The following is a 16411-nucleotide window of genomic DNA, read 5'->3' on the forward strand; positions in this document are numbered from 1 at the left end:
AATCTACTGTTGTTGCCTATTTATCTTGTATCAGGCAATTTTGTTGAACTTTCTTGTCAATTCTAAAAGATTTTCTGTCAATTATCTTGGGTTTTCTATGCATATAATCATATCATTTGCACATTTCAGTAAATGTACTTTCTTCTTTCAATAATAATACTACTACTTCCTGTTGTATGTTCTATTGCTCTCATGGTGAAAGTAAGCATCCTTATTCTGTTCCCGATGTCAATGGAAATACTTCTTGTATTTTGCTACTAACTATGTTGTAAAATGTTGGTATGAGTAAGGTATTCTTCATATGAAGAATCCTACTATTGCGAGCTTTCTAAATATTTTAAAAGCAGAAGTGGTGTTTAATTATGTCTAATGCCCTTTTAGCATCTAGTAAGAGTGACATGAGTTATATTATACTATTATATTCCATTGATCATAAAGTACATTGTAATTTCAGAGATGTTTAAACATGAAAAGGAAAAGGTACATCTTAGAATTGAGATAGATGTCCTAATGTGCCCTACTATTTCATGAATAAATGTTCTTTTTTATTATTGAATTTGGTTTGCTCAACTTTAATTCAGAATTTTAAAACATATTCATATATGGTATTATTTTATAGCTTTTTAAAATATATTTACACTTAATAGGTTTTGATATCAGAGTGCTTCTAGTTCCATAACACAACTGGTTAGCTTTCTTATTTTTTCCTTTGTTCAGGAAATTTTTATATGGCATGAAAATTATGGTTCTTGGAAGATTAAAGTATCACATCAAAGTTTCTTATCTCAGAGACTAAAGAAATAGTATTTTAAGAAATTCTTTATTTGCATGGTTATGAATTCTTCTGGTTTTTGTTTTTTCTTGAGTCAAAGTGGATCCTTCATATTTTTCTGAAAAATTGTCATTTCCTTCGAGTTACTTTCATTTGTTCGCAAAGAAATGTACACAACATTCGCTTAATCTTTAAAGAAATGCCTGTGTCTTTTGATTTATCCCTTTCTTCTCCTTAATTCCATTTGTGTTTTTTCTCTCATTTACTTTAATTACTTAACTTATGAGAGATTTGCCCCCTTTTTTAGAGAAACAAGTTACTGCGCTTACTTTTGTATTTTCTCATTTTTAATCCTTTAATATTTAGTTCTTTCATCTGCTTGTTTTACTTAAGTTAGATTTTTAAACAACCTCACATTGACTATTGATTGGTTCCTTCAGTTTTTATGTTTCCAAATTATTATGCTATTATTATATTATTTGAAGTGATGAATAGACCTATGAAGACTGGCCCTGTCACATCCATTTTGATACATAATATTCTCATTTTCATAATTTTCTACATAATCTGTAATCACAGTTTTTATTTCATTTTGATTCATTATTTAATAAGAAATATATAAAGTGGCTTTTAAATTGCTAGCTAATTTAGGATTTGGATTTATATACCCCTTTCTGTGTGTGTGTGTCTCACCCCCTCTGTCATTAGTTTTATTACACTGTAGCTGAGAAATTTTTGCCCTGAGAAGGTTTTGAATTATTTTTGGTTTTGAAGGGTCTATTGTACAATCAACTTTATGTATGTTTCATTCATATTTGAAAAGAAGGTGTGATCTTTATTGGTAGGATATAAAGCATTCACTATCCTGATTAATTCTGTCTTTAAATTATGTTATTCAGATTCTTTACTGTATTTATATCTCCTGCCCCATGACAGTTTAATACTAGAAGGAACATTTCTCACAAGTAGAAAGTTTTGTCCTTTCACTCCGTCTCCCATTTTTGCTTTCTATAGCTCAGACAGTCACGTGGCATATATTACTCTTATACTTTCATTGTATATTTCACCTTTCATCATTATAAGAGGACTCTTTCTATCCCATGTAACACAGCTTGCCTTGCAATCTACCGTGTGTGAAATTTATATCACGACCCTGATTTCCTTTGGTTTACACTTCCCTGGTAAATCTTTTCCCATTTTTTGTTGTTAGGATTTCTGCATCACTTTGCTGTACTCACTTCACAGTTGGATATTTTAAACCTATTTGAAGGTATTTCATTTTTTTATAGGGGGTAAATCATTTATGTTTGGCTCATAAATGATATGTTTGGTCTTTTGTCTTTATGTACATTTCTGCTTCTGTTTTTAAGTCTTTTTTATTCTCTTCTGTCTTTTGTTACCAAGAATGTACTTTGTAATCTTCTCCTTGACTTAGACAATATATACACACCCTATTTTTTACTCCATGTTTTTCTAGTTATTGATACTTAGACTCCTTCAATTCCCTGATTCAGAAGATAAGTATTGTACATTTAATAGCTTTGAATTGTCCCCAACTTTTCTTTTTCTAGTGTAGTCTTTAGTTGGACATAATTATTCTTGGTATTTTCTTTTGATTTTGCAGGTAGGTTTATAAAAGTTATTTAAACCTGATTGCATTCATTCATCTATGTATTCAATAAATACACACTGAGCATATACTACAGACAAGGTACTAGGGATAAAATAAAATCTGTAAACTCATAAAGCTTAAAATCTTGTGGAGGAAACAGACAATAAATATGTAATAAACTTTGAATAAATAAACAAAGTAATTCCAGCTAATGCTAACTGCAAGGGAGAACAAATCCCAAACAGAATAATGTAATAGAAAGAGTAGGGTGTCATTTGCTTAGGTGGTAAGGGAAGAATCCTCTTTGGAGAGACAGTATTTGAGCAATCACCTGAATGATGATATAGAACCACCCATATGTAGATCTGGGGAAGAGCTTGCAGGCAGAAGGAAGGGCGAATCCCAGCTCAAAGAGGAAAAAAAAAAAACAATGAGGCTCAAGCATGATGAGCAGGAGAAGGCGGCTCAGGATGACTTCAGAGGGACAGGCAGAGTGTTGTATTAGGTATTAGTCAGGGTTCTCCAAATAAACAGAACGAATAGGAGAGAGATGTATATTATTATATATATAATCTCTATCTCCATCTCTCTCCTATTCATTCTGTTTATATATATATATATGTATATGTACCTGTATATGTACATATATGTATATATGTACATATATATACATATATATATGTATGTAGAGAGAGGGAGAGAAATATGGAAAAACCAACTAACAACCTAGCCCAAGGCAATCAGGCAGGAGTTCCCTCTTACTATTGGAAGTTAGGCTTTTGTTCTTCCACTCAGACCCTCAACTGACCAGATGAAGCCCACCCCCATTAGGCAGGACAGCTGCTTTACTCAGTCTACTGATTCAAATATTAATCTTATCCAGAAACACCCTCACAGACACAGCCAGAATAATGCTTGAACAAATGTCTGGGTACCTGTGGCCTAGTCAAAACACATAAAATTAACTATCACAAGGACATAAGAAGAGTGGTAGATTTTATTTTAAATATGATGGCAAGCCATTGAAGGATTTTAAGTAGGAGACTGACATGATATGATTTTACTCATTTAAAAATAAAGAAACAAGCAAGGACTCAGATACAACATGAAGCACTGATAAAATGGCAGCAAGAGTGTAAGCAGGAATAGAATTAAGAGTCTATCGCAATAGAGTCTATTGCAAGAGTCTATTGCAAGAGTCAATAGCAATAGGAGAGATGGAGACAGATGAGTGGTTGCCAGGGAGGGAGGCTGGAATGGGGAGTGATTACCTTAATAGGTAGGAGTTTTCTTCTGGAATAACAAAGAAAAAGTTTTAAAACTAGAGAGTGGTGGTGGTTGCACAGCACTGGGAATGCACTAAATGCCACTGAATTGTACCCCTTAGAGTGGTTAACTCTTATGCAAATTTTACCTCAATTTTTAAAAAACACGCAAGTGTATTATCTTACAGTTTTGGAGAAAAGAATTCCAAAAAGTCTCCCCGGATCAAAGTCTAAGTATCTATCCGCAGCACCAGTTCTTTCTGGAGGCCCTGAGGGGGGAATCATTACCTCGTCATGTTCAGCTTCTGGACACTGCCTACATTTCTTGGTTTATGGTCCCTTCCTAACACCACTCCAATTTCTCATCATGTCTCCTACTATTCTAATTCTGATTCTCCTGCCTTCCCCAGATAAGGATCCTTGTGATTATATTGAGCCCAGCTGGATAATACTGAATCATCTATCTTAAAATCCCTCACTTAGTCACATCTGCCAAGTCCTTTTTACCATGTGGGGTAACATATGCATAGGCTCCAGGGATGAGGAGGTAGACATCTATAGGGGACCATTATTCAGCCTACTATAAGGGTTAATGATCTAAATGTGGGAGACTCTGCCTATGGATGACCTTTAAGGCCATAGGGGCAAAGCATGAATATCTACAGCACCCCCTTTATATCATGACTTCCCCATTATCAATGTCTTATTTTTGATCTATCTCTTTTTAAAGAAAGGCACACTGTGGTTATATTATCTAAGTCCTCTAGCACATGAGTATAAAAATTCTCAACTTACAATGTTTTTCTTCAAAAGTTTCACAAATATTACTCTCTTGTTTCTGCCATATACTATAGCAGAGGGTCAGGATGACATCAGTAAAAATTGTGTTCCCTTGTAGTCAGGGAAACGAATTATTCCCCCCATGGACGCCTCCAGTTCTCCTTCTTTTCTAAAAGCTACAATGGAATATTACTCAGCCATCAGAAAGGATGAATACCCGACTTTTACATCAACATGGATGGGACTGGAGGGGATCAGGCTAAGTGAAATAAGTCAAGCACAGAAAGTCAACTATCATATGGTTTCACTTATTTGTGGAACATAAGGAACAGCATGGAGGACATCAGGAGAAGGAAGGGAAAAATGAAGGGGGGGCAATCAGAGGTAGAGACGAACCATGAGAGACTATGGGCTCTGAGAAATAAACTGAGGGTTTTAGAGGGGAGGGGGGCGGGGGGATGGGTTAGCCCAGTGATGGGTATTAAGGAGGGCACGTATTGCATGGAACACTGGGTGTTATATGCAAACAATGAATCATGGATCACTACATCAAAAAACTAATGATGTACTGTATGGTGACTAACATAACACAATAAAATAAAATTAAAATTAAAATTAAATAAAAATAAAAGCTTGCCAGTACTTTTTAAGAATGGTTCTCTTAATTAATATGACCTGATATGACAAAGCTCCTCTAGTATGTACAACCAGGTCTTTCTATCTAGCAGGAAAATTTCCTTATTTACACTTCCAATAATAGTTTTTGTAAAGGTTGCTCTATGACGATAGTGAAAAAGAGAGATTAGTTACTAGTGGGAAGGGAATACACCTTCAGAGTCCATACTCTTGATTCTATTCTATGTTGCTGTTCTATTCATTACTGTGTTCATTTTTCTCTCAATTCAGGGGTGGGGTGGGGGACTATCTAGTTTCTCTTTAGTATTTTTGCTTCAGTCTTCTGCATCATCAATTTTGCTATTTTCTGTCTTCAGTGAGGATTTCCATTCTACAATTATATATTGTTTTATTATTTTATATATAAAACAGCTTATTTGCAGTCCTCACTATCATCATTTTAGGCTCTTTCTTCCTCAGAGTGTTTTGCTCCCACTTGATAGAAACAAGACTTCATGCATCCTTCAGAGTGTTTCAAGAAGTTTCTTGATGTTTTATTCCCCATCATTTGTTATGCCATTTGTTTAATATGTTCCATGTTGGGTTTCTACTGCTTTCTAATCTTAAAATTACCAAAGACACAGTCAGAGTTAGTGTTCCCCAGCAGGTGTAGTTTGTATAGTTCCCTTCACCCCACTTGCTGACACTTTGGGTTGGGATTAACCCCTTCCCGGTTATACAGCTAGCGGGCAGAAGGATGTGCACAGAGATCCAGAGCTCCAGGATCTAGCAGATGCCTGTATAGTAGACCCCTACTGCATATATGACCATAAATGTCCTCCTTTAATTCCCTGGCTTGTTGACTCTAAACTGAAGAAGTACCCCCAAATTAGACTCCAGCATGCAATGTTACTAGGGCTCTTCCTACCCACAGATTTTTGCTCACTGAGACAACAGCTTCCAGGTAATAATATCCACATCCATCATCCTTATTTCCTTTTTTTCTCTGTAGTTTTATTGGCGTTTCATTCTCCCAGGGGACAATGGAAAAGAGAATTATTGGGTGAGAGGGAGGGGAACCACATTAGGAGCATCTCAAAGGACAGTAAAATGGGAGGAGACGGTGCTGTACGTCTCCTGTTCCAACTGTTCACAGCAGCCTCTACTCTGATGTCTGGTGCTTGTGTGGTCATGGTTATTAAGTATTTTGAGTGTCATCTCTGGATAGAGACACATTCTACAGGAGATCAAGCTTGCCCTGTTTTGTTGGCAAAATGTATGTTGGCCCCCTAACTGTGGTTCTCATTTTAGTTTTATAGGTCTTGTAATCTTTGTGAGCACTCCCACAGACTCTGGTGGCACATTGGCCTTCATCTTGGTTATTGGTGTGGTTCATTCATTCCCCAAAGGCTAATGAGAAGCTACTACATGCCAAGCATCCTGCTAGGCCCTGGAGCTACAATCCTGTCACAAATACACGACTCTGCTCCCACACTTTTCCATCTTTTCCCATGTCCTCACAGTTGCAATCTGGAAAACACTCTCGAATTGCTATCCAGAAATCATTTTAAGCTGGAAAACAGTAATGCTCTTTTAATGAGAATCACGAGCAAAGCAGTGTGGAAAATAGAAAGAAGCACTGGACTGGAAATCAGGAAGGTTCAGTTCTCATCCTTGCTTTACCACTGATACCTGAGGACCTTGGGTGAGTCACTTAACTTCTCAAGATCTCAGTTTTTTAGATGGGTTAGAATGGGTTAGACCAGATTCTCTCCAAGATTCCTTCCAGCCATAACATTCTACATTCCCAAGACAAATGTTCTTCCCACTAATGTGGGTGTCTCAGGAGCCATTTTTTATCAGTGGATCTCAAACCTTATGTTTATCAATACAGTAGTCTGATTCTCCTGACCCTCTTTATACCATTCCTAATAAGAAATGTACCAACCATATGTGAAACACATGGGGTCTGTCCAAAGGCCATGCAAGATACATAAATTTCACAAGTGAAAGATGCAAAACACATGTTGACACATTTCAAATCCACATGTACATTTTGGTTACGGTTTAATGGTACTTAATTTCAAGAGTTATTCAGAAGTCTGTTGAAGGTACTCTATAGAAATGACTTGTATATGGGGCCCAAGAAGTCCCTGTGTACAAACAAGTAAAGTTGTCTAAATTTCTGTAAGATGCACAGAGTAGACGTCTTCTGAAGTGGTCATAGGGCTAGATATTTCACACATTGGGGCTTCTTGGTAAAGTCACAATAAAACAGAAGGCTAAGTGAATATCAAACTAGCTGTCTCTAAACTATAATCTTGCCTATAAACTCACAATGGAGAGACACAGCTGGACCATCTGCTTTGGCCATCAGCCCCAACTTGGGGCTCTCTTTCAGAGTTCTGCATGTGCTGGCCACACAAGTGTAAGTTCATGCCCTTCTTGCTGCCTGCTGAATTTCTACTCATTCCTCAGGACCCTGCTCCAACATCACCTCCTCTGTGAAGCCTTCCCTAATCCAAACCAGTGGGCTACTCTTCCATTTATGTCCCTTACTCTTTCTCTCTCTCTCTCTCTACATCCATAATTGTACCTGTCATGCTAAAAAGCATTTGTTTGGTTTTCATACTGAGCAATTTTTGAGTTATAAATGTGCTTTTGTGATCTTTGGAATTGCTAGTGCCTAGTACTATGCCTGGCATGTTTGTTAATGAATCCATGAATTAATGAATGAACATCTGTCAACAATGAAAGTCTAAGTTCCAGTTGGATCAGTAACCTTGGAAGTTTCAACAGGAGCAAAGTCAATACCCTGCTTCAGAACAGAGAACTTAGTTCTGCGAACATCCCATCATGGAAGAACCCAAACTCCATTTGAGAAAAAGAGTACACCAGGTCAAGAAAACACAGTGAGCACCTCCTACAGTGTCTCACACTACCCTGCATCCAGAAGAGTTTTCAAGGAGAGGAAAACACAGCATGGGTTGCCTGCTTACTGTTCAAGTTGGGGAGTAAGTAAGTACTGTTCAAGTTGGGCATATAGTAAGTGTTCAGAAAATAATAATTTTCTTCTTTCTTTTCTTTTTTTTCTTCGAGGCAGATAATGTCTAGCCCTGGACCAGCTGATTGAAAACTGGTGGCTTATGAGCTAGAACTCGTCTGTAGATATTGTTTTGTTTGGATCACAGAGTTCTGGCTTTCACTGTGTTTTTAAAACATTTAAATTAGTTGGAGACACTTGAAATTGGGAGATTTCATATAAATATCCAGATTTCTGATGTCTCTGGAAAACTCCAATCTGAACAGTACTCCTTTCCTGCATTTAAGGGATACCGAGAAGGGATAGACCAAGGTCTGACCAATCAAGAAAAGCTAGCAGCAAAGTCAAGAAGCCAGTAAAGCATATATAGCTATGGATTACCTCCTCTATCTTCGAAACCTGCATTATCCAACACAGTGGCCACTGGCCACAAGAAACAAGTAAGCTCTGTGAATGTGGCCAGCCCAAACTGAAATGTGCTATAAATCCAAAATACACATCAAATTTCAAAGATTTAATTCAGAAGGGAAAAAAAGTATAAATATTTCATTTAATTATTTTTTATCCTGATTCCATGTTAAAATGTTGAAATGACACTATTTTGGATAAATTAGGTAAAATAAAACACTACATTAAATTTCTTTATTCTCTCAACTTTTTTTATAATGTGGCTACTAGAAAATTTCAAATGACACAGATGGCTCACATTTTTGACTCATGTCATATTTCTAGGAGATGATGCCTTTCCAAACCATTGTTTTCCCTTCGTTCCCAGCCAACATCCCATTGGCTTAGAGTTATCTCTGGTCTTGGGGCTGCTAACCAGGAAGTTCTGGGAGGAGAAAATATCTCCAAGAAGTGTATGTTCTCATGGGAAATGGACATATATTCATGGAGGCAAGAGACCTTGTCCAGTAGCCAATTCAGTGGACTTCATGGCAACCACCATTGGTGTCCACATGGTTTTTTCAGTTCTGTCTGAATTTTCCCCTTCACAGCAGCAGGAAATTATAAAGAGGGACTGATCTTTTCCACAAGCATGTACAGAAAGGAGCAAGTGGCCCAAGCTAATGGCAACAAACTCAAATGTCTACAAGGACCAGGCAGGTAATACAAACAAGAGAAGCAAGCCAAGTGTATTCTTTCAATACAGACACGCTTTCTCTGCATATTAAACACATAGGAATTTTTTTCACTTCCCCAGAGAAATATGTTCTCTTCCTGTTCTGTTTTTGTTTTTGTTTTTGAAACATATGATGTTCTTGGCACATCTTTCATTTTTCTGCTTTTGCTATAAAAAGAAATTTCACTCAACTCTTAACTCAATTTAAGAATTAAAAAAAACAGTGCAAACACAATGATAGATTGCAGCTGACACTGGCCTCAGGGTTGGGGCTCAGTAGGGAGTTGTGGGGACTGCAGAGAAGTGGGGAATGTGGCCCCACCCACAGGAGCTGCCTTGACTCCTTGCCAGCCAGTAAGTGCCAAGTGCTAACACGGGCCCCTGTGGCCAGATTGGAGTTTTCCAGAGACATCAGAAATCTGGATATTTATATGAAATCTCCCAATTTCAAGTGTCTCCAACTAATTTAAATGTTTTAAAAACACAGTGAAAGCCAGAACTCTGTGATCCAAACAAAACAATATCTACAGACGAGTTCTAGCTCATAAGCCACCAGTTTTCAATCAGCTGGTCCAGGGCTAGACATTATCTGCCTCGAAGAAAAAAAAGAAAAGAAAAAAGAAAATTATTATTTTCTGAACACTTACTATATGCCCAGGACTTTATCTCCTTTCCTGCATTTAACCATCCCTACAACCCATGAAGTATTGTTTGCTTCATTTTCACAACTGAAGAAACCGAGGTTCATTTAGTTAAGTGATTTGTCCAAGATAACTCAATGAGAAGCTTCCGACCTGGGGGAAGCTGTCAACTGAGTCCTCCCTAAACCTCTTCTTTCCGGGGCTCTGTGTTCATTCCCAGCTGGGAGGCTTTGCCCAGCCACCTGCTATCCGCTTTGACTCCTCCTCAGTCCACCTGTCATCCACTCCTGATTTCCTGGGTGCTCACTCTCTGTGAAGCGTTCTTGGCAATCAGAACATGATGATGTCTTTGTCATTCTCTCTCCACGTAGGCAGAGACTGGGACCCATGTTTCTGAACCCTCAGTAGGAAGCACAAGGTCCTACACTTCACACAGATTCAATATACGTTTGTTGGTTGCAACATAATGTCACCTCTTGCCTTGCCCATTCTCCCGACCCCTCTTTGTGTGTGTTCCACTCATTCTTCATTCACCCCTTCACTTGAATTGTTAACAGTGACTCTTTTTTACAGCAGTGATGAAAGGGATGATTCCACAGAATATGAGAACAAGTGCTGGGAAAGGTTGGGGGTAGGGTCCAGCCCTTATAAGCTGCCATTTGCCAGAGGATCCCGAGGCCCAGAGGGAGTAAGGAAGGGCTGGTTCAATGTTACTCAAGACTGGAGTCCCAGAGCTAGAAGAAGAGCCCAACCTTGCAGACATAGGATCCCAACAGGCTCGTCAGGACTGAGGTCCTCTTTGGCCAATGTCTTCCTCTTTCCCTAACATTCCAGGACTGTCTCCACTCTCTCTTCAACACACTGAAATTACTTTTGGCTAGGCTTGATAGTCTTCATTCAGGCACCATGGTTTCAAGCTGGAGTAAGCTCCTCCTCTCCTTCTCCAGATTAGCTTGCCAGCTACTCACCTGGAGGGCCCTCTAGCAGCCACTTACGAGTCCCCGTGAGGGGAGGAAACATCACAATAACCAGAATCTCATATATTCCTGGAGCAACTTATGCCAGTAACAAAGTACTTCTACATCCCTTATTTCGTTTGACATTTACAATAGCCCTGTAATTAGCAAGCAGATGTTATTATGCCCACTGTACAGATGAGAAAATTATAGACCATAGAAGGTAAGTGACTTGCCTGAGTCATAAGGCAGCGCTGACACTTGAACACAATCTTCTGAATCCTTAAGTGGTATCCTCTCGGTTTTTTGTCTTCCACAATGATTTTTATCCTTCTGATTTGAAAACTTCGACCCCTCCATGGTATAAACTTGAAAAAATATGAAAATACAGGAGGAAGAAAATAAACGGGAGTTCTAGTCTTATAACTCAAGAGAATTATGATTAACATGTTGATAATATTTTTTCCCTTCTTTTTTCTGTGCGTGCATTTTTTTTTCATGGAATCAGGAGCACACTATTTATATGTAATTTGTATTATGTGTATACTTAACATTTTGTTAGAAGTTTCTATGTCATTAAGTTTAATTTTTAATTTAATAATTGCAAATATTCTCCCCAACAAAGGAGGCTTTCCCTATTTGGACATAATTTTACAATTAAAAATGACACTGTAATAAACATCCTTACGGGTAAATTTTGGTCCATGTCTCTGGATAGGTTAAACAGTGACCTTTTTCTTTAGGAAATATAGTGAACCAAGCAATTAATCAACAAGCATTCCAAAATCGTGAGCTCGAGCATCTCATAAGTGCTGGATGTTGGCAATACAAGGAGCCAACACTATGGGGACTATTATCTCAAAGGCCAACTCCTTATACTTTTGCTGCCAAACTATTGCCCAAATCTGATCCTTGCCCACTGTCTCTGCCCTGGTTCAGGGGACTCCCCCTGGTTTCCCCCCACCGCCCTTCCGCTCCTAGCCTCCGCCCCAATCCATCTTCCGCATGGCAGTCCAGATGAGCTCTCTAAGGCCGTATCTGTGCCATTGTGCAGAGGAAAAACCCTTCATTGAATTCCTATTGTCTTCCAGAAAAAAATCCAGATTTCCTTAAACCCTGATCCTATAAAATTGGAATAAAAAACAGGTTTGGGGAAACAGCAAGCACTCAATAAATGCCCTTCCCACACACGCAGTTCCGTTCCTCTGACTCTCTAGACCAGTTGGCGTCCATTATTTGTGTTTCTAAAGTCTTTCTTCCTTCCCCCGGCCTAGGAGTCCCCTTACCTCTGGTCCCCACTCTGTCTCTTTCCAGCTAGCCACAGCTTCCAGCTCAGGCCTCTTCCTCCTGGGGGGTAGGGAGGGGAACTACCTGGGGAGCTCTAGATGGACTGATCCTTTACGTTTAGAAAGGAATCAAGACCTAAACCTATAATCAAGCCAATCTCCAAGGAAAACCCTGCTCAGAGAACCTTAGAAACCGCTAATGGTTTCAGACGGAGCTGTCATTAAAATTTAGAAAATATATTAAAAATACAGTTTGAAAACCATCTCCTCTTTTTGGAGGGACAATCATCTCACCACCCCTGCCCCACCTCCCACCACCCCATCCTTTCCTTGATTTTTTTCAGCTTTGCGTGGGGCCACCCCAGTTCTGACGGCTCTGTCAGCAGCATCCGATCAGTTCTGGTTTAGGGCTGCTCACGGTCATCCGTCTGAGCAGAATCCTCAAGCTAGTTCCATTCTATTCCTTCTGAAACGGGGGGTGGGGAAGAAAGTGAAGAGACAAAAGTGAAGTGAAAGAATGCTCTAAGTGGCAAGGCCGAAGACGGGGACTTCCTTGGAAGGAAATAGGTCCTGGGCGCCTGGGTGGCTCAGTCGGTTAAGCGTCTGCCTTCGGCTCAGGTCGTGATCCCGGGGTCCTGGGATCGAGCCCCATGTCAGGCTTTCTGCTCAGCAGGGAGCCTGCTGCTTCTCCCTCTCCCTCTGCTGTTCTCTCGGCTTGTGCTCTCTCGTTCTATCAAATAAATAAAATCTAAAAAAAAAAGAAAGAAATAGGTCCTTCCTCCTGCAGTTTCTGCATCACATGCTCCACCTGCATCAAATGCTCCACCATCTCAGCAGCAAGAGTGCTGTGACTGACGGCGATTGCAGTCTGTTTCCCATGCGCATATCTTCTCCTACGGGCTTCTTGCAGCATGGTGTGCCGTAGCTAGGGCAGGTGTTCCGCTCTCTATAAAGGACAGGTGAGAACCCTGCGGTGTGGACGGTGTTAGTGGCGTGGCCGGAGTTCGGAAACAGGAAGACCCCAAGTCAGGATGCAGACCCCTCACCCTACCTAGTCACTGGGCACTTTAGTGTTAGCCCGAGACATCCTGTTCTCGTGGGGCAACTGCACCTCTTTCTGTTTCTAGCTTCGCCCTCGGAACGGTGCACAATCGAATTCCGCACCGGCCCCCCCTGGAAAAAGCCATACGCATGAGCGGAGCAAACCTCTCAAAGAAGAAGGCAAAGAGATGAGTCATTCTAGAAGTTGGCATTGTAGGTGGTACTCTCATCCCGGCACCTGCTGGGTGAAGGGGCTTCCTGGGCACCTGCTGTTGCCTTCCCCATGTCCCTGCTCAGAGCAGTCATTACCTCATCCCCACGCCTTCCACACACACAGATCGAGAATGAGAAGTGGGCCTGTCCTCACTCTGAAGCTTCCCTCACACGCTTTCCTCAAGGCCCCCGAGCCTTTTGCAAGCCCTGCCACCTTCCTGGAATTCCCAAACCCCAAACCTTCAAAACCTGCTTCAAGCTCTCCCTCTAAGTTTCCTCTGGGTAGACCAGTCTTCCCCATCTCCTGCACCCCAATGTCTTGAGGAACTGGCCCACCTCTCCCCTGATGTCAACTCTGACCTGTAAGCTGCCATTTCCCATAATGATAATGAGGCTGTTGTGTCGTGTTCGTCTTGGCTCTCCAATTTGCTACCAAATTCCTTGAAGGCCAAAACTATGCCTTAATGACATCTCGGTGATCCCCCACCAAGTCGCTTACTGCCAAGCTCAGAGTAGGTGTTCAAAAGCTCCCCATGGATACCTGGACGTTGGGGCCATGACAGCAGGTGTAAAAGATGGACATCCAGCTGGCAGAGAGGAAATCTGGCGGTGAGGAGGCCTTGGGAAGCTTCCTTTCTTCTCCCTGCACTCCTGCTACTCATTTATAACATAGAGATTAGACGAGATCACTTCAAATGCTTCTTCAAGTTCTGTGGATCTTTAAATGTATAAGGTAGATGGAAACTTTACTGTTAGGACGCAAAATTAAAATCTGGGAGGGCCATACCTCTGCCACGCATTAGAAACAAAGTCCTGGAAGACTTGCTTTCTCACCAAATGTTGACCATGCATCCTGCAAATCCATTGAATTTTTTTCTCTAAGCCCCCGCAGACCCAATGGCCATAATGAGATCCACACACTTGTCAGGTGCCGAAGTCATTTGGCCTTTGGCCTTAATCTCACCGGCCCCCGTCACATGGGAGTTGGCCACGACTTTCACACACGTGTTCCCTCTTACCTCATCTTTCAAAAGGAAACACAGTATTATAAAATTTACAGAGAGACAAGAAGGGAGGAGAATGGCACTGGAGAAAAAGAGAACTTGAAAAATAGTTTTCCAACCAAGAGAAGAATATGAAATGCCTGGGCCATTAAACCAAAAACTGATTGGAATCGGGGGATATTTTTGTGAACTTCTGGGCTGTGCTGGTTACAACGCACACAAACACACACCCTCCAGTCCCATCTGAACATAAATACAAGGTTTACAAGTGAAGCATATTTGTTAGGCACCAAAACAGTGGTAATTAGACTCATGCGGTATGTGCATTACAGAAAAAACAGAATGCCAACAGCCCAAGACCTTATAAAGTAGCTGATCATCACCAACACCATAATTACTCATGAGCCCAAGGAATGTACGCCAGGCCTCCTCAGACTTGTCTTAATATCAGGCAAGAAAACACCATAATTATATTTCATATCTGGGGCCAACCTGAGAAACATGTACAGAGGGAAACATTGACTCAACTCTCTGTCCCCTCTGAGGTGAATTCGGGTACTTGGACTCGTTGCCTTAGAGAAAAACAGTAAATCTTGATTGAGCTAAAATTAAAAAAGAAAAAAAATCAGGAAACTATTCACAAATGCCAAACAAAGGGGGAAAAGTTCCATTTACCTTAGCGGAAAAGCTAAATGAAATTTTAAGTGTGAAAAGTATATGTTGTCACCTAAGATAAAAATTAAACTAAATTAGTAAAATTAGGTAAGTAGATGGGAAAAGGCTCAAACCCCATTATTACAGAATATAGGACATTTTCATCACAAACATAAAAGTTTTCTCAATTGGACGCTATAAGCTTTGAAAGTATTTGAATTCCATGACATCTCTCAATTCCAACTGTCTCTAAGCAGTAAGCAAAGCAAGGTTTATTAGTCTTTATTTGCCTGTTGATAAACTTATCATCCTGAGAGGTGAAGTGACCCAGCCAAGATCACACAGCTGCTCAGCAGCGGAGTTGGAACCAAAGCCCAAGCCCTCTGAGACCTGATCACACATCCATCTCTCTCCTCCGCATCACCCCTTGGGGCTGGAGGCATGTTGATTTATTTCTTGCTTCTGTAAACTCTTGGCTAGAAAAAAGCTAATACACTTATATTGGATTTGGATTCAGAACAAATTTTTTAGTGTCGAGCCAAGAAGTCTAAAAAAGCACTTTCACCTACTTAATCTGGTTTGAATCTCAAAATTCTAAAAACTTCCCATAAAAAGAATTTAAAACATTTTTCCAGCATCGAGTGCAAGCAGGCAAATACGTCCCTAAATTCTGATGCTGTGAACCTCTAATAATGAAGTATTACAGTAACTAGATCTTTGAAACCACTCTACCATGGGAGTCCTGAGTCTGAACCACAGATCCACCACTCATTAACTAGGCGACCATAGGCAAATGAATTCATCTTGCCAAGCCTCAGTTTCCTGATCCCAAAAATGGGACAGTACCTACTCATCAAGAACATGAGAAATTTCCTGACACATACTAAGTACCAACGATTGTTAGTCCTGTCCCTTTCTTGGTCCAGTCTTCCTAAAATTTGGCTCGTTAAAATAATGAGCACGCTTCAAGGGTCATGGGGCTTATCGCGGTTGATTTCTGAGTCAGAACCCTCATATGATGCCATCCATTCATGGACGAATATTGGTGTGTAGTCACTGTTCTCGGCACTCGTCTTAGGGTGGGGAAGAAAAACAGACAAAGCCTTCTTCTTAGAGCTTGTGTTCAACAAACTGGACAGCTTCTTGACTTTGGTCAGTATTTCTGCACATGGAGGGGGTACGCTAAGTGAGCAAGTTCACCTGTAAGTCGGCCTCGCCAAACACGATCTGGTCCACTCACTTTCCCCAAGGCAGAGACCAGGCCCCTGACGCAGAGAAAGGTATTGAGCGTCTGCTGTGTGCTCCTTCTCAGTCACTAAAGCAGTCAGACGTCTCTCTGCTCCAGAATCGTGTCGCTGGGATTGTATCCTTATCCGATGCCATGAGACACCCCCGTCCACCATGTT

General features: G+C 40.5%; 1 long non-coding RNA gene across 1 annotated transcript in view; it reads right to left on the reverse strand.

Moving 5' to 3' along the window:
• LOC141374879 (uncharacterized) overlaps positions 1–13990 on the reverse strand; it is a 43106-nt gene extending 29116 nt beyond the window's left edge. Inside the window, exons 1-2 of the long non-coding RNA XR_012382050.1 lie at positions 13889–13990; positions 11044–11175 (exon numbers count right to left, since the gene is read on the reverse strand). This is a non-coding gene — a long non-coding RNA (uncharacterized lncRNA). The remainder of the gene's footprint in view (positions 1–11043; positions 11176–13888) is intronic.
• Between the last annotated feature and the right edge of the window lie 2421 nt (positions 13991–16411).

This window comes from Callorhinus ursinus, unplaced genomic scaffold (assembly GCF_003265705.2).
Source record: "Callorhinus ursinus isolate GAN/ISIS: 27379988/994484 unplaced genomic scaffold, GSC_fseal_2.0 scaffold2, whole genome shotgun sequence".
Taxonomy (NCBI): Eukaryota; Metazoa; Chordata; class Mammalia; order Carnivora; family Otariidae; genus Callorhinus; species Callorhinus ursinus.